Below are 25,459 nucleotides of genomic sequence, written 5' to 3' on the forward strand. Positions count from 1 at the left end.
TAAGATCCTATAATTCAGTGCTTCTCCAAATTTAAAGTCCTCCAAATGACCTTGAGGGTAAACTGTGGGAGATCTGCTCCCAGAGTTTCAGACTCAGTCAAAGCAGGGCCTGAGGCTATACATTTGTAAGATATTCAAATTAGGCTGGACCCACGTTGAAAGCCACGGCGGCAACGTGGAAGCACTTGGGGACTATCAGAGCGTTTAGCTGAGACCCCGCCCATCTCACAACTATAGATAATGACTCACAGCTGACCTTGGGTAGATCCCGTGTGGACACTTCATCAGTCAGGAGCTCAGTGTTCCCTGGCTGCGATACTTGGAGGAAAAACAGGACAACGTTCCTTTTCAAATCTGGCTTTGCTTCTACCAGGTCCAGCAATAATGGGTAAGTTAACATTCTGGCTTCAATATACTTATTTATAAAGTAGAGGTGGGAGCAGGGGCATCCTTCAGAGTGGTCTGAAGACCTAAATGGGAGAGCATGTGTAAAAATGCTTCCCAGGAAGCAGGCTTTCAATAGAGGGTGCTATGTGTGTCAACGATTCATAAATGCTGTTGCCCATGTAAAAAAAAAAATGGGCACTAAATGGTTGTCTGAGGAGGTCTTGCAAATAGCTGAGAAAAGAGAAATGAAAGGCAAAGGAGAAAAGGAAAGATATACCTATTTGAATGCAGAGTTCCAAAGAACAACAAGGAGAAATAAGAAAGCCTTCCTCAGCGATCAATGCAAAGAAATAGAGGAAAACAATAGAATAGGAAAGACTAGAGATCTCTTTAAGAAAATTAGAGATACCAAGGGAACATTTCATGCAAACATGGGCCCAATAAAGGACAGAAATGGTATGGACCTAACAGAAGCAGAAGATATTAAGAAGAGGTGGCAAGAATACACAGAAGAACTGTACAAAAAAGATCTTCTTGACCCAGATATTCACAATGGTGTGATCACTCACCTAGAGCCAGACATACTGGAATGGGAAGTCAAGTGGGCCTTAGGAAGCATCACTATGAACAAAGTTAGTGGAGGTGACGGAATTCCAGTTGAGTTATTTCAAATCCTAAAAGAGGATTCTGTGAAAGAGCTGCAGTCAATATTCCAGCAAATTTGGAAAACTCAGCAGTGGCCACAGGACTGGCAAAGGTTAGTTTTCATTCCAATCCCAAAGAAAGGCCATGCCAAAGAATGCTCAAACTACCACAAAATTGCACTCATCTCACACGCTAGCAAAGTAATGCTCAAAATTCTCCAAGCCAGGCTTCAGCAGGTGGTGAACTGTGAACTTCCAGATGTTCAAGATGGACTTAGAAAGGGCAGAGGAGCCAGAGATCAAATTGCCAACATCCGTTGGATCATTGAAAAAGCAAGAGAGTTCCAGAAAAAACATCTATTTCTGCTTTATTGTCTATGCCAATGTCTTTGACTGTGTGGATCACAACAAACTGTGGAAAATTCTTAAAGAGGTGGGAATACCAGACCACCTGACCTGCCTCTTGAGAAATCTGAATGCAGGTCAAGAAAAAAGTTAGAGCTGGACATGGAACAACAGACTGGTTCCAAATCAGGAAAGGAGTGCTCAAGGCTGTATATTGTCACCCTGCTTATTTAACTTATATGCAGAGAACATCATGAGAAATGCTGGACTGGGTGAAGCACAAGCTGGAATCAAGATTGCCGGGAGAAATACGAATAACCTCAGATAAGCAGATGACACCACCCTTATGGCAGAAAGCGAGGAAGAATTAAAGAGCCTCTTGATGAAAGTAAAAGAGGACAGTGAAAAAGTTGGCTTAAAGCTCAACATTGAGAAAACTAAGATCATGGCATCTGGTCCCATCACTTCATGGCAAATAGTTGGGGAAAGAGTGGAAACAGTGACAGACAATTATTTTGGGGGGCTCCAAAATCGCTGCAGATGGTGACTGCAGCCATGAAATTAAAAGACTCTTGCTCCTTGGTAGAAAAGTTATGACCAACCTAGACAGCATAGTAAAAAGCAGAGACATTACTTTGCCAGCAAAGATCCTTCTAGTCAAAGCTATGGTTTTTTCAGTAGTCACGTATGGATGTGAAAGTTGGACTATAAAGAAATCTGAGCACCAAAGAATTGATGCTTTTGAACTGTGGTATTGGAGAAGACTCTTGAGAGTCCCTTGGACTGCAAGGAGATCCAACCAGTCCATCCTAAAGGAGATGAGTTCTGCATATTCATTGGAATGACTGATGTTGAAGCTGAAACTCCAATACTTTGGCCACCTGATATGAAGAACTGACTCATTTGTAAAGATCCTGATGCTGGGAAAGATTGAAGGCAGGAGGATTAGAGGATGACGGAGGATGAGATGGTTGGATGGCATCACTGAAACTGATTCGATGGACATGAGTTAGAGTAAACTCTGGGAGTTGGTGATGGACAGGGAGACCTGGTGTGCTATGGTGTCGAAAAGGTCAGACAAGAAAAGGTCAGACAAGACTGAGAGACTGAACTGAACTCAACTAAGTCCACAGTGATGGAGATAGGGAAAAGGTAATTTCACTGACACTGTCAGTGAAAATATTTTCATACTGCTCAAAATATATGTAGAATTAGTGAAATACATGCAGACCTGGAAAGTACTTAGAAACATGCCTATGTACTAATATGTCCATCTTTTTAGTGACTTCAACTAATGGATAAATGGTTCACAATCTTTGTACTCTTGACTTGGTCTGGTCTTCCACATATCAGACTCCTCCTAAGCAGATTGGAGCAGGAAATGTTCAGGTGCTTTTAATCAAAGCTTATAATTAAACTGCTTAAGAAGAAAAATGTGCTTTGGTCTTGAAAGCTGGTTTATAAATCCTCGAGTGGGCAGTAGGGAAATTTTTCCATGGAAACCGCATTTTTAAAAAACAATTTGGTTGAAGTGAATCATATTAGTGATTGTGGTTTTGAAAGAGTGAAGACATAAAGGCGGGCATTGACATTGGGTTATAGGAAGAGAGCAGAAGGCAAGGGGAAAAACACATGATTTGGGCTGGGAACAATTTGGATTTGATTTTTGGTTTTGCTTCTGGTTGTGCAAAAACTGGGTAAGTGGTTTCATTTTCCTGAACTTTGGTCATCTTATGTAAAGGTTGAGACTGCCATCATTTAAAAATTTTGTATTAAATATTTCATATAAACTATAATAGTACCTTCAACATGTAGATACTATAGAGGTGATTAGGATTTAAAAAATCTAATTGGATGGTAAAACCAACTAAAGCCATCCAGCTTAAATATCAGGAAATTTCAATTTCTCTGATCTCTCAAATTCTGGAAAATTATAAAGGACTCTTGCAGTGAATGTATTAAATGAGGGAAAGATAATTCTAGATTGAATATTTGATGCAGGCTGTTATTGTCTTTAAACAAGGGGCCATTATGTTGGTGTAGCCCTAATGTCTTGGTAGCTTGTATAAGTGAACCAAAACCTAAGCCAGAGTTCATCCACTCAAATGTGATAAATTCAAGAACAAGCAATCACAAATAGCCAATTAGGTTTTTCCAAATAAGATAACTACTTAAGCTCTAACCAGTCACATCATTTATTTGCTTTACTTTCGTGTCTTCTCCATAAAAGCCTTGCCCTTAGCTCCTGTCGATGAAGCACTCCTAACCACTTTCGGTTTGGCATTGCCTGCTTTGAATCAATGTATGCTAATAACTTTTGGTGAGATGTGATGAAAGGCATGGGGAGGACATGGGGATTTTGGTGTATGGCTTTGGCATATTGAAGGTATTTGATGCATCTTCCCAAGACATGATCCCAACATCACATAATACCGCTGGGGAGGAAGAAAATTTCCTCTACCCTTCTGGGTTCTTTCTGCAAGTCTAATAATTGACATGAGACAGATTCACTGGAGAAAATCAAACAAAACTTTAATAACACATATACATGGGGAAGATGTAGGAAAATTGAGTAACTTTCTAAAATGTCCGAAACTCCCACCTTAAATACCATCTTCAGCTAAAGACAAAATAGGTTGTCAAGGGTAATGGTTTGGGGTTTCAAAGGGAAGGAAGGCAACTGACGTGGAAATAGAGAAGCAAATGTTTGGTAAAAAAAGAAAACAGTTTGTGTGTGTGTGTGCATGTGCGCGTGAGTGCACACGTGCATGAACGTGTGCTGGACCAGGCAATGACAATGGGACACAGACAGGAATTTTAGCAAGCAGACTTTACTAGGCTCCTCCCTTTCTACACACCTAGCGTAGATGCTAAGTCACTTCAGTTGTGTGCAACTCTTTGTGACCCTATGGACTGTATATACTGTCTGTGTGCTATCTGTGGTGACAGCTTCCCTCCCAGAACTGGTGCCCCATCTGCACTTAGGGGGAAGGTCAAGGTTTCTTCCTGAGTCTTTGGGCTTTGGTTGTTTTCAGCTCAAAATTTTTACATGCCAAAGAGACACTTGCTGGTGGCAAGTTTTGCTCCCTTATAACTTCACTGTCTATCTCTTTATATGCAGGATAAGCTCACAGCTTATCCTGTGAATGAATGAATGAATGAGGAGTATCATTCCTAATTATTAGCGTTTGTGTGTTCTTTCTCTTTCTCACTCCTAATCCTTCATCGCCTGTAGTTTAATTTGCTTTAAGTAAAAGTATGTCTTACTGCAGCTGTATTTCAGTCATGGTGCTAGATGGTAGGAATAAAACAATTAACAAACCTAGGCTTTTCCTGGAGGGAAAACTCAATGTAGTGGAGTGAACAAAAACATAAATAAAATATAGTTGTGAGCAAAAGTATTTAGATGGAAAGCCACCCAAGTAGATGTATAGAGGCTTATAGAGAACCTCAAAATCAAAAGAGGAAGTTGTCCTTTACGCATTGTAAAGACCAAGTAGAATTTGCTGGTCGAGTGAGTGAAACAGTATTCCTGGCAATGATTATGATGTGGGGAAAAAGGGATTGAAGACAGCAAGCCTGAAATTTTATTTAGGCTACTGGCTGATTCTGTGGGAGAAATAAATGGTGAGGCTGAAAATGTATTGTGGATTAGATTCTTAGTAAGCATATGTCTTATGGCGGGACACACGGTGGGGAGAGGGGGCCAGGGTAACACTCTAGGCAGGTGTCTGGGGTTAGTGATTAACCCTTAATGCCCCTTTCCTTGCCCTGAGGCCAAAGCTCAGGCCCCTCCTTAGGCCTGACAGCAGGAAGCTCTCTGGCTGCTCCCCCACCCCCTTCATAACTGTCCCTGACTTATTTGCTGAACCTCACCTTTTTGAGGTTCTCTGGTTCCTGAAGTGCACAAGGGGCTGATCAGAGTGATGTACTGGAAGAAATCCTACTATTGGACTGGCCAAGAAGTTCATTCTGATTTTTGTAACATCTTGCAGAAAAACTCAAATGAACGTTGTGGCCAACACAATACATAGAGTTTCTCTGAAAGACCGTAGGAAACAGGCTCCTGAGGTCCTAATGATGGCAACAATAGTAGGAAATAGATAAAGGGGTGAATTGGGGGAATTCAGGAGACACAACTGATATAAAATTGTCATTGGATGTGGGTGATAAGGAAGATGGAAATATATGAGTTGCATGCCCAGGTGAAGGGCTTTCCAGCGGCTCAGTGGTAAACAATCTACCTGCTGATGCAGGAGATCCACGTTTGATCCCTGAGTCAGGAATATCCCTGGAGAAGGGAATCGCAACATACTCCAGTATTCTTTCCTGGGAAATCCCATAGACAGAGGAGCCTGGAGGGCTGTAGTCCAAGGGTTCACAAAGAGTCTAACACGACTTAGTGACTAAACAGCAGCAACAATGCCTGGGTGAAAATGATGACACTAAAACAGGGAGTTAATACACCTGGTTTATTCTTAGTTGTTTGTACTGCATCAGCCTTCTCAGGGGAATTGTTCTCATCTGTTTTCCCTTAAATCCTTGAAACCAGTGGCTGGGGGGAAAAAAAATTGCAGTCACACTTTCCAATGGATCCTGCTATATACATGAAGGGCAGGACTTCTACCCTCCAACATAGCTGTCTTCTTTCACATTGATGGACTGGGCAGGTGAGGGGAGGATGCCTGGTAAACTGGGAGGCAGCAGTCTGGTGTTACTTCCCAACTTAACCCTGGTAGTAGCTTGCCAGCCGCTTCCACATGGCACGTCACAGCTGCTACAGTCTTTATGATGATATTTACTCAAGCCACGCAGGGGGTCCTGCAGTCAAGGGAGTGTGTCTGCCAAGTGCTTCCCGCCTCAGGCCTCTTTACCTGTGCGGTGAATGGAGCTGCTTTCAGGTGCCCTTACAAACCAGTTATAAATTACTTTCACTCAGCTAAGGTCAAACGCATGGGAGGAATAGAAAGTGACAGCACTGAGGATTTATATAGCCCCTCTCTTACAAGGAGACCAAGTACTTCAAACATATGACCTAATTTGCACTTCTCTGATGCCTGGGAAATAGAGGACTTGTTGGCGAGGCAGAGACTCGGAGTGGGTGTGAAGGCTTTGGTTAACAAACTTGAATTATCAATAAGGCGGCATGGTTTTCTTCTCTCATTTTTCTTTAGGTGTTTTGTTGTTGCTGCTGTGTCTATGTTTGTTTTGAGAAACTGAAGCTGACTGGCTTTTTGGTTTTTCTCCTTCGGTTTGATGGTGAAAATGACTCCACGTTTGGTGGGGTGCCTTTGATTCAATTCCTTGAGGAAGCAACACACTGATATGATGACAAAATGTAAATTAATGATAAGGTAAATAAGCAATCTCTGATATGGAGAAATCTATGAGTATGTCATTTCTGAAAAGAAAATTATTTATTGAAGATAATTATGGCCAGAATGATTTTCATGCATTTGCGTTCCCCCACTAGAAAGAAGGCTGAGCGCTAGAGAATTGATGCTTTCAAACTGTGGTGCTGGAGAAGACTCTTGAGAGTCCCTTGGACAGCAAGGCGATCAAACCAGTCAATCCTAAAGGAAATCAACCCTGAATATTCATTGGAAGGAGTGATACTGAAGTTCCAATGCCTGGGCCACCTGATGCAAAGAGCTGACTCATTAGAAAAGACCGTGATGCTAGGAAAGATTGAAGGCAAGAGGAGAAGGGAATGACAGAGGATGAGATGTTTGGATGGCATCACTGACTCAATGGACTTGAGTTTGAGCAAACTCTGGAGATAGTGAAAGACAGGAAAGCCTGGCATGCTGTAGTTCATGCGGTCGAAAAGAGTTGGAAACGACTTACAGACTGAACAACAACAATTCATTGCATGAAGCTCTCTAGTGAATGAAAAATCTATTCCATGCTTCTGCCCAGACATAGGGATATTTTAAGTGAACCTTGGTTGGTAGCACCTTTTTGACTTGCCCAAAATCTTGCAGGAAGTTGATGGGAACTCTGAACTTACCCTAGGTTTCCTGACTTTCCACCTAGGTCTCTTTCTCTGCACTTGCATGTGAGGCTAGTTCTGTACTGCCTGAATCTGGCTTCTGTTGCTATTTTCTATGCAAAAAACAGGAAGTTGATAACAGTAGAAATAAATACCACAAAGGCAAAGTTGACTAATCAAAGAATTAGAGGAATGACACAGGGGAAGAGATTACAGCTGTTACATGCAGCTTTGGGCAAAGGAGAGCAAGGGAGGGTGACTATTTACAGATTATGCAGGGCTGGAAAGGGAGGATTTGGGTAGCCCAGACCTGGCAATGGGTAAATGAATCTATTCAGGACACTGGCTTTCAGAAAAATCACCTGGGAGAGGAGCAGGTTGAACACAAGGCAAGCATCATTCAGCAGCAGTAACTAGGAGTAACAAGAGAGAGACCATGAGGCAGTGGGTAAGACAAGCTTAGATATTTGCTAGTTAGTTTAGTAACACGTGCATGGTTTTTAAATGAAAAACCCTTGCAACAAAGATAAGATGCTTGGGAGGAACTGCCAATAGGAAGAAGAGATTATAAACTACAAGGAAATGGAGTTCTTGCATCTGTTGGTATCCAGCTGATGGAGGTCAGAGTGAAGATATTGACAGGCAGTACCTTTCCCATTCTGTTTGTTCTTCAGTCACTAAGTTGTGTCCAACAACTTGCAACCCCATAAACTGCAGCACACCAGACTCCTCTGTCCTCCGCTATTTCCCAGAGTTTGCTCAAATTCATGTCCATTGAGTCAGTGATGCTGTCTAACCATTTCATCCTCTGTCATCCCCTTCTCCTTTTGCCTTCAAACTTTCCCAGCACCAGAGTCTTTTCCAATGAGTTGGCTCTTCGCATCAGGTGGCCAAAGTATTGGAACTTGAGCTCCAGTGTCAGTCCTTCCAATGAATATTCAGGGTTGATTTCCTTTAGGATGGACTAGCTTGTTCCTCTTGCAGTCCAAGGGACTCTCAACAGTCTTCTCCAGCACCATGATTTGCAAGCATCAGTTCTTCGGTACTCAGTCGCCTTTATGGTCCAGCTCTCTTATCCATACATGACTGCTGGAAGACACGTAGCTTTGACAATATGGACTTTTGTTGGCAAAATGATGTCTCTGCTTTTTAATATGCTGTCCAGGCTTGTCATAGCTTTTCTTCCAAAGAGCAAGTGTCTTTTAATTTCATAGCTGCTGTCACCATCAACAGTGATTTTGGAGCCCAAGAAAGTAAAATCTGTTCTCAGTGCTCTGGTAATGGAACTCAGTGGTCCCCCCCCTGTAGACAGGTACTCTGGAAGCTTGATCCTTCATGCAGATAGAGAGTGTGCTATCAAACAATTATATGTGCCCTAGTTTTTTGTTGTTTTTTTTTTCTTTTGAGACAGGGTTGACATAAAAAGCTGATATATTTCATTTAATCAACCTCCTAATCTATTCTAAATTTTCATCAAGATCTTAGTCGCAAACTCAGAATACAGAAGGTAGCATCATATTTATGCCTAGCAATGGGTATGTATGTGTCAAAGACAGTTCCTCCCTGGGCTAGCTAAATCTGTTGAAATGGGTTTAATTTTATCTTAAAGATTAAAAATTGTAAAATGTCAATTAGTTGCCCAAAATGCTACAAACAAGGAGAAATCTGGAGCATCTTCTGGAGTAAAGCCGTCACACAGATAAGGCTCAGAGAGGTCTATTCTTTACACAAGGCTGCACAGCAAGAGGTAGAGCTGAGTTTGGCTACTACTCTTCTGAGCAAGCCATAGTGCCTTTTTCTGCCTCACTTGTTCCAACAGGAGCTTCCCTTGTTTGGTAGTCCCAGGGAACATAATAGCTTAAAAGATACTATTTCAGTTAAACACCATGGTTTCATTTTTTGGAGCTATCGTTCTTTTAGTCTTTATTAGTTTTTTGTGAAAATTGTAATTTTCAGTTTGCAATTGAAACTACCCAATTATATCTATGGTACTATTGATGTAATTGCTCAGTAGTAGTGTGATTACTGGAGAAATATGGAGCTGTTCTTGGTAACTGGATGCAAACGATAGAGCATGAACACAAAGCATTCCTCGGAGTGAACGGCATTGATTTGAGAGCTCTATTGAATGGTTCTTCTTTGAGAAATAGCCATGAGAATCAAACTGAACTGTGTACAAAAAATAAATGTAAGCCTACCTACTTCTTTGAAATTACACAAAACCTTGATTTAAAAAAAAAAGAAAGAAAACTGATCTAAAAACAACATTTCTAAAGCACTCCTCCAGTGAAACAGTTTAAATTAGTAGTAATCTTTAAGGAAATGAATTAAACTACAATCTGATGGAGTATAAGTCTAGCAAAAATTAAGGTATGGGTATCAAAATGTTTTCTAAAACCAGCTTAACTAACTTGATGATGAGGAGTAAAAAGTTTTAGAACTTATACAAAACAAAATTATCAGAAGCAAAGCAATTACCAAATCAAGTTTGTAGCCTGTTATAAGCACTATTGGATTTTGGGTGGGACATATCATCTCTGGAATATAAAAGACTTATTGAAAACAAAGAAAAAAAAAGATGAAAAGAAAAAGCAGACTAGGTAGATAAAATGTATTCTTCAATGAGTCACATGTAAAGAAAACAAAAACAAATCACCAACAGAGAAGAGCATGCCTGAAAGTTTTCCTCCTTTAATATTCAGTGTTTAAACTCATGACATATATGTTTTAGGGATGTTCCAAACAGAGCAAACAAGGATAGCCTTATTCTTCAGTTTTTTAAAAAAATTTTGAGCGATTTCTTATTGGTAAACTCATTTTGGACAACCAAGAACTGGTAATCCTATAGAATGTGGATTTTTTTTTTAACTGAAATCCTTAAACTTACACAGTGTTTCATGTCAATTATATCTTAATGAAGCAGAGGAAAAACAGACAAAAATAAAATAGGGTTTTCTTCAACTGCATGCTGTTGACTGCTTTGGCTAGTCGATCATCATCCTCTTCATATTGTTGCAAATACAGGAAGCAACTGGGCATAGCTCTCTATGGGGATGTTCTGTGTTGACTGCAAAGAGCCAACTTTTCAGTTCCATTTTGATGAAAAGAAATTTATCAAACTTCATGGTTTAGGTAGGAGAAAATGACTTCTTGGCTTAATGTCAGTATTTTATGGGTCTCTATCCCATAAAAAATTAGCAATGGCACTATCTAGTATATTCCAAGTACTGATAGGAGTTTGATACATCAAACTGGTCCTGAAATAGCAGTAATTTAATAAACATTTGCTGAGAATAATAGCCACTTCTTTACAACTGGTGACAACCACCAGAATGAATAGCTCTCAGCCTCCTTTTCTGCATGAGGAGAGGAATTAGAGGAGAGACCAGTTACGGGAGTTTACAGCCACAGAAAATTATAGCAATGAAATGAAACTTGCCTGTTTAAAATATTTTAACCACTTATTCGTGGTTACATTATTTAGATTTCCTAACCACTAGTAGTTCTGATGTTCAGCAGACATGGCCATTTATCAAGATTATGAGTAGTAGCAAACTACCATTCGAAATCTTTTAACACCTTAAAAGTAAGCACAAATACTACGAAATCATCTCTGTTTCTACTCCACTTAGTCAAAAACCCATGCATATTTTACTTAGGAAGACTCATTTTTATAAACAAATTAATAGCCTAATACATAGGACAGTGAATTTAGTAGGAGCTATTTCTAAGTTCCTATAGTAAACAAAAGTAATAATTACAAGTTAATCTTATTTATTCATTAAAGAATTCCATGGATATTCTCACTAGATAGTATCTGATTTGATAACTTAAATATTTATATTTCTTTGTCTTTTGTTCTTATCCAGTATTAACAAAAGGAGAGAATGAGAGAATAAATTTGATTGTAGAAGTAATTAATCTGTTCTGAACTTTCAGTGAAAAGTAGGGCTACTTTTGGACTTGAAGGAAAATGTAAAAAACAAAATAAAAATGTGAGTGATTGGCAAAGAGAGCAGTCTGAATTCTTAAAAAGTCAAAAGCATTTTCATGATGAAATCGGAAGTGTTTGCCTCGTCAGATGATTCTGTTGATGGAAAGATGTTCTCACCCGCTCATTCGTCTTGCTCCCTTTTTTCCTGCCTCCAAAAGAGAAGCTCTTTCCTAGTGGTAGTGGCCCCACTGTTGCCTTCAGCTGTGAAAGCAACCTCTTATTAGCTAATCAATTATTAGAATTGATTGGTAAATAAGTGTTCTCTATAACCAAGAGGAGGAAATGAGATTCTATAGATTTCTCTCATTCCTCATTATGCTTGCAAAGTAATTTGGGTGTGACTCCTGCCTGGATATACAGCTTTGCTCATTTTGCATTTTTCTCCCCTGACAGCCTTGCAAGAACAGAAGCTTCCCACTCTCTCATCATAGTACTGACGCAGGGGACTGTGACTTGAGCTTGGTCTTCTACTGACTCTGATTACTAGGTTTTCTTTTTTTCTTTTTCTTTTTTTTTTTAGTTTCTCTTGGTTTATCTCACTTGTTTTAAAGAAGTCTTATTGTAGAAGTTGACCCCACCCCCAGCTGAGTCTTAAATGGTGGGTGGAAGATAACCAGGGAAAGGAATGGGGGAAGTTGGGGGCTGGGCTGCATTATGACTTTTGTGGACCCTAAACATTTTTGTCTTCACAAGCACCTTCTTCCATCAGTTTCTCTCCTTTCTCCTCCCCCCTCCCCCTCCCCTCTTCTCTCTCTCATTTTTCTCTCTCTGTCTTTCTGCTTTAATGTGATGGTATGAAGATGAATATAATCCAGGCTCATGTTACTAACTTTTCTGATGTTACAAGAAATTAAAACATTTTCATGTGCCCCTAAATGTGTTGTGAAACCTGTGTACCGTGGTCACTGTGTGTAAGGGATAGATCAGGATAGATCAGCCCTGAGTGCAGAGTCATGAGGGCTTCTTGAAGATGTTCAGCTGAGCAGAGATGAGGTAAGAAGGAGGGGGAGGAGTGAAAATCTTTCCTTGGAAGCATATGGGGGATGGACCAGGAAAGCCTTGCTAAAAGGATTAGTGTTCACCTAAATGTAAGCAGGTGGATGAAAATAAAGTATTCAGCAGATTCAACACATATTTGATAAGTTTCTTTTTAATGCCAAGTCCTAGCCAAGGAGCCTATCTAAATGATGTCATTTAGTCTTTACAATGTCTCTATGATCATTGATACTTGCTTTATTTACAGATGAAATAATGGAACAGGAAGGAGGGTCAGACTCAGGTGGTGAGGAATGAGGCCCAGGATGTGAATTGTAATAAGCTCTCAAGATTGCTCTTGATGGGTCATTCTAGGGAAACATTGAGTTTTGTTGATTTATTTCCTGGTTCAAAAGTACTTGTGTGTGATGCATTAAGATTAGTTACCTCCCTGAATCTCTGAGTACCCAGTTTCCTCATCTTTAGAATGAGGGAAGGTCAAGGGCAAGGATTGCTATGAAGATCACATGAGATAAAGTAGATTTAAATACTTTGTATTGTAAGAGATAAGTCTCCTCAATTATGTCCAACTCTTTGCAACCTTATGGACCATAGCCTGCCAGGCTCCTCTGTCCATGGGATTCTCCAGGCAAGAATACTGGAGTAGGTTGCCATGCCCTTCTTAAGGAGATCTTCCCAATCCAGGGATTGAACCCATGTCTTTTAAGTCTCCTGCATTGGCAGGCGGATTCTTTACCACCAGCACCACCTAGGAAACCCTTAAATTATATTGGGTTGGCCAAAGAGTTTGTTTGAGTTTTTCTATAAGATTTTATGGACAAATAAAACACTGAATGAACTTTTCATTCTCTTGGCTTCAAGCCTTTCATCAAAAGCTATGACACATAAATACATAGTTATTAAGATACATTTATAACTAAATATGGGCTTCCCATGTGGCACTGTGGTAAAGAATCTGCATGCCAGTGCAGGAGACACAAGAGATATGAGTTTGATCTCTGGATCAGGAAGATCTCCTAGAGAAGGAAATGGCAATGCACTCCAATATTCTTGTCTAGAGAATTCCATGGAAAGAGGAGCTTGGTGGGCTACAGTCTATGGGGTTACAAAGAGCTAAATATAACTGAATGCACACACACACATAACTAAATATGTAAATTTATATATAGTACAGATTATCAGTGATGACCTTCTCCTTGCATTTCTCAAGAGAGAAATCTACCCTTTATTTGGAGAAGACTTGGGACAGGCACCAAGAACACCAGCCCACACTGCTTTGAGAGATCCTCCTTGATCAGACACGGCAAGGGCTTTGACCAAGTAAGGGATTCAACATGGTTTTGTTATTTAGTTTGGAAACCAGTTCCCATTTTAGCTTAGTGAGTCCAGTGCAGTTGCTATTAATTAACCAACATGGAAGAATGGTAATATTTAATAACAGTAATATTATAAGAACCCGATATATGGTACTCTTCTTTTGGGAAAAAATGTACATACACAGACAAGCCTTAGACAACTTTTTATTTATGTTTTTAATTTTTAAAAATTTTTATTGCTTATAATTGCTTTACAATGTTGTGTTAGTTTCTACCATATGGAAAAGTAAGTCAGCTATATGTATACATATATCCTCTCTCTTTTGGATTTTCTTCCCATTTAGGTCACCACAGAGCATTGAGCAGAGCTCCCCGTGCTATAGGGTAGCACAGACAACTCTTGTTAGATTGTTGTAAGGATACCTGACCTCTGTCATCAGAAGAATGTGATTAGAAGTTTAGGTTGCCCAAAACTCTGGGGACATAATGAGGGAGAATAAAATTAACCCACAGAAATGACAAAATTTTATTTTTAAACATTTTTCTTCAGGTCATTATCTCAGGGAAATTTCAAAAGTGTTCCTTGAGATCAGGGATAGATGTAAGACTATTTTAAATGCACATTCTTGTTTTTGATTTTTTTTTGTTAAGAGAGGACCAGTTAATCCTCCCTCAGAGACCTACTCACAGTCTGTTAAACCTTTAAAGAATTTTTCATGGGGCTTTAGAGCCTGGTGCATTCAGAGGGACCCTTTCATGAAAGCTGTTTATGATCTGAATTGATAACGGTGATGTGTGCAGCCCAGCATTTTGAAACTCTATCCCCATATACAGAAAAAACTGTTAACTACTAAAAATGTAAGGTTTGATAGGAATATTATCAAAAATAAAAATAAAAATAAACATCTTCTACCCTAAAAAAAAAAAGAAACTCTATCTCCAAGTGGAAGAAGAAGATGCACAAATTTCAAGATTTCTGGTTTTTTTTTTTAATCTGTGTCTTTATTTACATAAACTTTGAGTACATCATTGCACTCTATGTTATATTTTTACTTCGATGCCTCAGACTGATGGTACTGTACTATCTACATCTTTCTGATCTACATTTTCAGGAGTTTATTCCTAGGGCACTTCCACAGTAATTCAGACAGGAAGATGTAGCAAGGGATCCCCTCTTCTTTATGTGATTAAGGAAACTGAAGCCCTCAAAAGGAGTTTTTCCTATTACTGAACTGAACTTGGGTCTGCTCATCTGCTGTGCAGCAAAGCTAGTCTACTGACCCTGGGTTGTGGTAGAGGAAGGAACAGCATTTACTGCAGGGTGCCAAGCAAGGAGAATGGGCAGCTCATGCTTAAAAGACCCAAACTCCTCGATGGCTTCCAGGGAAGGGGATTTTTAAAGGCAAGATCTGGAGGTGAGGAATGCAGCTCGTGGACTTTCTTCTGGTTAGTTGTTGGTGAGGTAACAGGGTAATGTTTCAGGAATCTTAATCATCAGTCTCCTGGTTCCAGCCAGTCTGGGGACTCCATGATTGTGGTCAAATGGGTAGTCACTGTTCTTCACCTGGGTGTGGGGATCTTTGGTTTTGCAGAACAACTCAGAGATTCACATCAGATTGTTATGTGTATGCCCTGAGGAGGAACTAGGACTCTTTTTTATCACTGAAATATTTTTTAAGATGTTATTACTTTTTTTTTCTTGATTTGCTTTTTCTTTGTTTCTGTGTTCTCTCCCTTCCCTAATTAGTAACTGCTTGAGTCTCCTGCTTGGGATTCAGGAAAGGCCAAGGAAACGAGAGCCTTTTTCTACAAACAAGAAACGGGGACATAATGGGGCTTTTGTACCCAGAAGGGCTCCACGAGGTCCTGCTTGGTTTCACTCCTTGCTTAATACCAGAGTCTAATGTCGACAGCTAGGACCAAAAACTGGTTGTCTTAATCCTCACAGACATGGTCATGGTTGGGGACATGGTTTGCAGTGGAGACAAGAGGACCTTCCGAGTAGGCGTCCTCCTGATGCCCAGCCTGGAGGTCACTTCCTGCTTCTCCTTCCCTGTCCCTGCCAGAGACTGAGTCAGCCAATTCTCTCCTTGTACACTGGCGTTGAGGTGGGGCCTGTGAGCCCTGCTTCTCCCTGCCGCTCAGTAAGGGTGATCCAGGCCCTTCCTCCTCGGCCTTGAGAGGGCTCTGACCCACAGGATGTTGTTAGAAAGTTTAGGAGCACTAAAGGCTTGACTCCATCTGCTTCTGTTTGACCCTACTCACAGCTCCAGGTTTGAATTGGTGCTTTCACCTGGGTTGTCACTTCACATGACTAGCATCTCCAGCCAGCTACAGGGCCCAAGGGAATGCCCACGCCCTTCTCCCTGTCCCACAGGGTCTCTGCCATCTCTGACTCTCCCACAGAGAACACTTTGACAGGTGGGGAAAGTAAATGGTAGCTAAGACTTCTCTCCTTTGAAGGAAATTATGCCCACTTAAAGCTCCTCAAGGGCTAGTTCTCTTTCCCTCAAGGAAGAAGTGGGTTTATGGGATTTTAATGGGTTTTTTTTTTAATTTTTCAAGAAATAATTTTGCTTCATTTAAACAACAGAGGGACTCGGAAACTTTGTCAGTTTGGTCACAGTGTTTGAAAGGTATATTAGAAATAATGTTAGCTCTGGGCAGGAAAACATGTTTTGACAGTTCAGAACTGAGTCAAGCCTGCATTTGGGTACACATTGAAACTTTAGTTCAAGAAAAATGATTCACTTTTCAATGGCGAAATGTGGAATTATTCCAATTTCGTTTTCTTCTCATCTTTGCATTTATAAAATGAAAAGCTATAACTTTAGAGCCCCATAATAAATAATTAACCTCAGACTATTCAGAAATGTTGTCATATTCCAAATAGATCTAGTGATACCTTTGAGGGTAAATGTTGAATTTTAATTCAATGTAGGGTAAAAAATGGATTCTGTTGATCGTTAATCTTAAGAGAAAGTGTACATGTGTAAAGAACATGAGATTTGGAGTCAAGGCAAGGATTTTGGCCCTGGCTTTGCCCCCTCCTACTAGCCCTGTCCCTCTGGGCAAACTCAGTTTTACTTCCTGGGTCTTAATGATGTTAACTGGGAACATTAAAGTTGACTTGAAAGACTTGTGAAGATCTAATAACATAATATATGTGGGTTGTATAAACTGTAAAACATTATAAAAATATTAGTTAATATTTAGCATTCGCCCTCCCCACAGCAGGAACAATTTGTGGTATGGAAATCCGTATTCTGAGTTTGACACTTCTCTCATGCTCAATGAACTGGGTCTAAGGTTATTGAGAAAAATTACACATCATGCCAATTCATTTCCATTCATTAATTATTGATTATTAATATTAAAAAGTAATATTTTATGTCAACCTATAGAGTTGTGATAGCCATCTGTATTTGAGGATGACAAACTCAGAGTATTAGAACTGCAGAGTTTTGCAGATTCTTTATTCAGAGTCACCCTTTATGGATGTGCAAATTGAGGCCCAGAGAGGGTAACCAGTTGCTTGGAGTCACCAGCTTCTTGCTGAAAGAACGAAGGCACTGATTCTCAGGACGCTGCTGTTCTGCCTCACAGCTCACTAGACCTGTGTCCACTCTGGGTTTAGAAAGGGGAAGAGGACAGCTGAGGTGGGTGTGAGTGTAGGATTGTACTTCTTTAGGAGAAATCCTACAGTTCTCAGGTTCCCTGGCACCCCCTGCCATACTTGCCTATGACTCATTCTTATATTCTCTGTAGGGGTTTTCCGATATGGAACTTTGTGCCATAAAAGGAGACCTCTGCCCCCAACTGGCTACCAGTGTTAAAGACAAACTTCTGAAACTTCACATGCTGAAACCCAGGACCCTCACCTGTGCTTTTCCACAAGGCTTAAATGCAGTCATTTATAAAGAGCATATGGGATTGTGTCTGATTATGGTAGATTCCAACATTGGTTATTTGACTGAAGGTTTTCTACCTGGTCTAAGTCTCCCTTGGAGAAACCACGTGTCTTTAAAATAAAGGAGGTTTCTGTTTGCTTGTTTTTGTAACTAAAAATGAAAATGTTAAATAGTCTCAGAGGTTAATGGAGGGAAAGACCTTGGAGTTTTTCTTCTTAAATTCTTCATCCTCAATGGGTCACGTCCATGCTGACAAAGTCAGAGAGGTACAGGCAGCCGGCCCCTAGCTGACCTGCGGAGGCTACTCCAGCTCTTGAGGTAATCAGGGAGAGCCTCTGACTCTCTGCTTCTGATTGAGGGAAATTTTCCATTGGTCTATGGGGCATTTTAGCAGGCAGGTGAGTTCCTTAAATGCTTGCTGACAGTCCTCTGATAACAGAGACAAGGTCATCATTGTATTGAAAAGGTCTCTGAGACAGAATTTCTGAAAGGTGTCCCCAAACATCCTGTTTTTATGGCTAATGGGTCCCATTCAGGGTTTCTCCCAAGTAACTGATGGCCTTCACTAGTGCCTGTCTCTCTCCATTCTGATGCTGACGGAAAGAAAGGAAATGTCTTAGAGCTGGATGTGGCCACTAATGCGATGTGACTTTGTTCTTATTCTTTGAAAGGAGAAAAATGCTGTGGAAAACAGGCCCAGCTTTTGGAGGGTTTGACTCTTAGGTCAGATTCTTATAAGCTGCGAAATCAATCATAGTTTAGGCCTGTTATTTGATATCTCTGAGATTCATTTTCCTTTCCTCTTAAATTAGAGTAATTATACAGTTTGGGGTAATAGGCAGGATATGGGCCTTAGCCTCGAGTAAGACTGGTTCAAATCCTGCCCTAATCCCATACAGCTGAGGTTTAAAGCAGGCAACTCAGCTTGATGAGTCATTGTTTCTGCTCAGTTGCCAAGTCATGCCTGACTCTTTGAAACCCCATGAACTGCAGCACGCCAGGCTTCTCTGTCCTTCACTATCTCCCAGAGTTTGCTCAAACTCATGTCCATTGAGTCAGTGATGCCATCCAACCATTCATTCTCTGTCACACCCTGCTCCTCTTGCCTTCAATCTTTCCCAGCATCAAGATCTTTTCCAATGAACTGGCTCTTCGCATCAGACGGCCAAAATATTGGAACCTCAGCTTCAGCATCAGTCCTTCCAAAGAGTCATTGTTTATTCATAACGATTCATCACAGTATTATTTGGGAGAATCAAAAGAGATCATGTAAGTTAAATGGCACTAAATAGATGCATCAATAGCTATCGGTTTTCCCTGCTGTTGTATAGTGATATAACAGATTGACAAAATTAGTGGTGAGTGGGAGTATAGCACACAACGGCAAGTAAAGAGTACCAATTTGATAAATTACTATCTTTTCAGAAAACAGGGAAAACAAAAGTTTCTATTCTTAGTGTAACCAGATGCTTTACCAGAGGGTTTCCCTGGAGGTGATCAGCATTTCATTTTTCTTTCTTTGGCAACAGAGTGCTTTTCTTCTTTGTACAAGCCAAAGTGGAGAGTCACCCTGAAGTTCCTAAGGATACCTTCTTAAAATAGCAAATCATCTTTGCATCATTTAGTTAGGGCCCCTGACAAACTTGGGTGGAGAAAAAGTATCTTTAATTGTCCAGGAATGTGGTTTAATGGGGCTTTCCACGTGGTTTGGTGGTAAAGAATCCGCCTGCCAATGCAGGAGACACAGGAGACTTGGGTTCGATCCCTGGTCTGGGAAGATCCCCTGGAGAAGGAAGTGGTAACCCACTCCACTATTCTTGCCTGGGAAATCCCATGAACAAAGGAGCCTGGTGGACTACAGTCCATGGGGTCACAAAGAGTCAGAAACAACTTAGTGACTAAACAACAACAACAACAAGAAGGTTTAATGAGGTTCTTATTTTTCAGAAAATTTGAAACGGTAGTGACCCATTGTTTTTGGAAAGTTAAGTGGGACAAGAATGAAGAGACATAATAATGCTAGATTATTGCTATGAAGCTTCTGGACTGCTTTCCTTCTGGGACATGCATGCTAAGATTGAATGTGCTATCAACTGGGTTCCACATTCAGAAAAATGGAGTCATACTCCTGTGATGAATCTGGGCTTCAACAAGCAGAAATTATCATTGCTATGGTAGATGAACGTCACCAATCTGATTGGGTAGGTAAACTTCAGTAAAGAGATAGTGTGACCCAAGAGCTCTATGAGAGTAACAGACTAACTGGAGTCCAGTTTACTCCATGTGTGACATTAACATAGGGTTTAGCTCTTTGGGTCAAGCATGAAACCGAGGTTCTTGAAAAATTAAAGGGATAGGGTACACATATTAAAATTTAGAGCGGAGTGTTGGGTGTCTTGCTAGTAAGGAAATGGGATTCCAGTGATTTGCAGGGAAAATATGACTTTATTTATATTCTCATTTTGTGGAAAATCCTACATTGGGCTTCCCAGGTGGCACAGCAGTAAAAGAATCTGTCTGCCAGTACAGGAGAGACAGAAGATGCAAGTTCGATCCCTGGGTCAGGAAGATCCCCTGGAGAAGGAAATGGCAACTCACTCCAATATTCTTGCCTGGAAAATCCCATGGACAGAAGAGCCTGGTGGGCTACAGTTCATAGAGTCACAAAGAGTCAGATATGACTGAGCAACTGAGCACTACATTGGTTACATTAGACACTGTTCTTTTATGTTTGCTTTAAAGTATCTTATTTCCAGTAGGCTTCTTATCCTCCATCCAAACTTTGAAAAGTATGCACTGCCTTGCAAATGGACCAGGTACCTCATGCTGTGTTAGGAGAGCCTGACAACCAGAGTGTCCCTACAGAGCAGCGGCAGGAGGGCTATGAGGGAGACAGGTGTTTATTTTGAAGGCTGTGCATGTGAATTACTATCATTAGGAAGAGAGAAAATGAAAAAAAGACTAAATTCATTTCCATTGACATTGATCTGACCTTCAGTTGGGTATCCTGAGCACAATTTTCTAAGCAATATGGTGTTTATTATATTAAACAAATTACTAAAAAATAATACTTTTCTCTGTAACTGAGACTGATTGTCCTTTCATTCTCTTTGCAACTGTGGTACTTTATTTTTAAAATTATGAAGAAAGCTAGGTGTACCCTGAAATCAGAGGATTCTCAATTTACTTTGTTACACTTTGAATTTGATTAATTCACTTCTGAGTTGCTTTACTAAATGTTTGAACTTGTAAATAGAGAAAAATGTCACATTCAGAAAAAATGGATTTTTTACCAGTTCTGTAGTACTTATTTGCTTGAGTTGGCCAGGAGTAACTTGCTGCAAAACTTGTAAGTAAATCTTTCAAGTGATAAGTATAGTTTTGTTTGCCAGTTCTCAGCAGAAATTAAATAAATTAAAGTGAGATAAATAGTTGGAGAACAGACGTGAAGTAAAAGAATATTTTCCCCAATACAGATGCTTTGGATTTCAGGACTTGGTACATACTGGCCTGTGTATAGGACTCTTTTCAATCAGAACATAAACAAAAGTTTTATTTTTTAACCATAATTTTTTGTGATTAACTCATTTTCAAGTCATGACTAGGTTATCTGATGAGGAGGATTTTTTTTTTTAATAGACTTTACTTTTTAAAGCAGTTTTCAGTTCAGAGCAAAACTGAGTAAAAGGTACAGAGATTTCTCATATACATACTGTCCCTACAGAGTCACAGCCCCCTCCATCATCAGCATCCTACACCAGAGTAGTACATTGATGAAACTACATGATGTGTCATGATCATCCAAATTCCCTAGTTTACGTTAGGGTTCACTGTTGCTTTTGTAGATTCTGTGGGTTGGACATATATCTAACAACATATGTTCACCATTATAATATCATACAAAGTAGTTTCAGTGCCCTAAAGTGTCCTTAATGTTCTACCTGTACATTCCTCTCTCCCCTCAACCTATGACAATCTCTGATCCTTTTATTATCTCTGTAGTTTTGTTTTCTAGGATGTCATATAGTTGGGATGATAGAGTATCTTTTTCAGACTGGCTTATTTTCTTAGTAATATGCATCTAAGTTTCTTCCATGTTTTTTCATAGCTTGATTGCTCATTTCTTTTTAGAAATAATACTTCATTCATAAAATACTTCATTGTCTGGGTGTACCACGGTTTATCCATTAGGCTACTGAAAAGCATCTTGGTTGCTTCCAGGTTTTGGCAGATATGAATAAAGCTGATGTAAGCATAATCAATTTGGGTAAATATCAAGGAGAGCAATTGTTGGATAGCATGGTAAGAGAATGTTTAATTTTGTAAAAAACTGCAAAACTGTCTTCAAAGTAGCTGTACCATTTTGCATTTTCATGAGTAATAAAATAGATTTCCTGATGCTCCATATCTTTGTCCATATTTGATGTCAGCATTTTGGATTTTGGCTATTTTAATAGGTACATAGTAATAGCTTATTGTTTTAATTTGCATTTCCCTGATAACAGTTGATGTGTGGCATCTTTTTGTAGGCTTATTTGTCATCTGTATGTCTTTCTGGCGAGGTGCTTGTTAAGAGCTTTGGACCTTTTTTAATTGGGCTGTTTGTTTTCATACTGTTGAGTTTTATGAATTATTTGTATACTGTGCAGAGCAATCCTTTATCAGGTATCTTTTGGAAATATTTTCACCCTGTCACTTGTCTTCCCAGGCTTTTGACAGTACTTTTGCATTTCAGAAGATTTTAATTTTAATGAAGTCCATATTATCAATCGTTTTCTTCATGGATTTTGCCTTTTGTGTTGTATCTAAAAAGTCATTGTCATATCCAAGGCCATCTAGATTTTCTCCAATGTTGTATTCTATGAGTTTTATGTTTTAGTCTGTGATCAATTTTAATTTTCATGAAGGGTGTGTAGTCTATGTTTGGATTCTTTTTTTTTTTAACACATGGATATCAGCTTGTTCCAGCACTATTTGTTGAAAACATTGCCTTTGCTCTATTGTATTGTCTCAGCTCTATTGTCCAAGACCAGGTAACTGTATGTATGGATGTCTGTTTCTGGACTTTCTATTCTTTTCCATTAATTTGTCTATTTTTTCACCAAATCTATACTCTCTTGATTGTTGTAGCTTTTAATGAGGCTTGAAGTTGGGTAGTGTCAGTCCTTCAATTTTGTTCTTCAGTATTGTGTGGCTTTTCTGTTTTTTATTTTGCCTTTACATATAAACTTTAAAATCAGTTTGTCAATGTCCACAAAGGAAAAAAAACTTGAGTTTTTTGACTAGGTTTATGTTGAATCATTAGATCAAGCTAGGAAAACTAATATCTTGAGAATATTGTCTGCCTATCCATGAAAATGGAATCTCTCTCTATTCATTCATTTCTTATTTGATTCCTTTAATCAGAGACTTGTGAAGTGAAAGTCACTCAGTCGTGCCCAACTCATTGTGACCCCATGGACTGTACAGTCCATGGAATTCTCCAGGCCACAATACTGGAGTGGGTAGCCATTCTCTTCTTCAGGGGATCTTCCCAACCCAGGGATTGAACCCTGGTCTCCCACGTTGCAGACAGATTCTTTACCAGCTGAGCCACCAGGAAAGCTCAATATATTACAATATATATTATATATTATAATAAAGTATTATATAATATATCAAATATATTACAAATCTAACATAATATAAATAAATACATAATATTATAGAATAATATAAAGCCACCAGGGAAGCCCAATATTATATAATTCCTCATTATAAATATTGTAGGTATTTTGTTAGGTTTCTCAGTTCAGTTCAGTCATTCAGTCATGTCCGACTCTTTGCAACCCCATGAACCGCAGCACACCAGGCCTCCCTGTCCATCACCAACTCCCAGAGTTTACTCAAACTCATGTCCATTGATTCGGTCATGCCACCCAACTATCTCATCCTCTGTTGTCCCCTTCTTCTCCTGCCTTCAATCTTTCCCAGCATCAGGGGCTTTTCAAATGAGTCAGCTCTTTGCATCAGGTAACCAAAGTATTGGAGTTTCAGCTTCAACATCAGTCCTTCCAATGAACACCCAGGACTGATATCCTTTAGGATAGACCGGTTGGATCTCCTTGCAGTCCAAGGGACTCTCAAGAGTCTTCTCCAACACCACAATTCAAAAACATCAATTCTTCGGTGCTCAGCTTTCTTCATAGTCCAACTCTCACATCCATACATGACTACTGGAGATACCATAGCCTTGACTAGACAGACCTTTATTGTTAGGTTTAGATATACCTAAATATTTCATTTTTTAGTATACTAATTTAAATGGCATTGTGTTTTTAATTTCAAATTCCACTTGCTCATTGCTAGTATATAGGAAAGCAGTTGATTTTCATATATTAATCTTGTATTCTGCAGCCTTTTTATAATTGCTTGTTAGTTTTAGGGCTTTCTTTCTGATGATTCTTTTGGATTTGCTACATAGACAGTCATGTCATCTAAGAACAAAGACAGTTTTATTTTTTCCTACCCAGTTATGTGTACCTCTTATTTCCTTTTCTTGTCTCATTGTATTAACTAGGAAATTTGGTATAATGTTGAAAAGAAGTGGTGAAAAGGGATATCCTTTACTTGTTCCTGATCTTGGTGGGAAACCTTCTAGTTTCTCACTATGAGGTATGATTTAGTTGTATGTTTTCTATCGATGTTCTTTATCAACTTGATGAGAACTTCTAATGCAATTTTTAAAACATGCTAAGTTAGACAAAAGAAGTATTAATGTTCTGTTTTAAAGATACAATGACTTTTTCTCTCATGAAAGAAATAGATGCTTATTATACCACTTCACAGCAATTGAAACACTTAAAAGTAAAAACAAAAAATCCCCATAAGTCATGTCTAATTTTTGGATCCAGAATGTTTTCTACTGATGTTCATGTATGTATATCTAATGTATTATACATTTACCCACTCACCCATCAATGTTATCCATTCATCATTTTTAAGGCATCTGGTTTTCCCTCTCACCTTTATAAAAGTATGCCTATCTTTCCCTGGAATGAACTAAAGTTTTGATTCTGCTATCTCTCTTGAGCTCTTTAAATTAGCTTCCATTTAGGGGACACCTCATTCTCTTTTCAGTTCCATGAGACGCTACCATTCTCCTCTGCCAATTACTGCCTTAAACTGGTCACCACGAGGGTGACTTGAATTCCGTGGAGCTATCAAGCTGATGAGGTATCTTACCTTTCCTTTCCCCTCTGTCCTTCTAGTCTCCCCAAGACTGCCAAACTGGACTACAACTATATATATTATTGATTTTTCTACTCAGGTACTAACATGACATAACCTTTTTTTCCCAGAAAGATTTGTGAATGTATTCTTCTGAAGTTTTACATGGATTTAATTTTTTTCCTTAATAATAATATAGTTTACAACAAACTTTTGACTCACAATTCTCTCCCTTCCCCCAAATCCAGAGTTATTTTTTATTTTTTTTCTGGCTTATTATACACATCCCCCATAATTTTTATTCCTCTATCTGTGTGCTTTGAATTTAGGGAGAATTTTGACCATGTTTTTGTTAATTCAGTATGCAATTCTCTCCATTATGATACTCACTACTTAATGCTCTTAATTTTAGTTTTTGATATATTTTTTAATTTCTCCTTTGCCAAAAGAAGCCAGGTATTTTTAGCACTTCATTAGCACCTCAGATGTGTCTATATGTATATATAGATTGAATTTATTTCCCACTGTGATTTTCCTGTATCTCAAATTATTTTTTATTAGGCAACATTTACTATGGCTTCTCAGGTAAGCATCTTTAGAGTGGCTTATTTTCTTCATGTGTCTTGTAATTTTGCTTGTCTGTTCACTTTTACAAATAGAAATCT

General features: G+C 39.2%; 1 long non-coding RNA gene across 1 annotated transcript in view; it reads left to right on the forward strand.

Annotated features, from left to right (window-relative positions):
- The first annotated feature begins 256 nt into the window (after window positions 1–256).
- The window catches only part of LOC145547130 (uncharacterized), an 87,904-nt gene continuing 62,701 nt past the window's right edge, over window positions 257–25,459 (forward strand). The window contains exon 1 of the long non-coding RNA XR_014083553.1: window positions 257–388. This is a non-coding gene — a long non-coding RNA (uncharacterized LOC145547130). The remainder of the gene's footprint in view (window positions 389–25,459) is intronic.

Source organism: Giraffa tippelskirchi, chromosome 4, assembly GCF_054371585.1.
Source record: "Giraffa tippelskirchi isolate mGirTip1 chromosome 4, T2T-mGirTip1v1.2.pri, whole genome shotgun sequence".
In the NCBI taxonomy this organism is placed as follows: domain Eukaryota; kingdom Metazoa; phylum Chordata; class Mammalia; order Artiodactyla; family Giraffidae; genus Giraffa; species Giraffa tippelskirchi.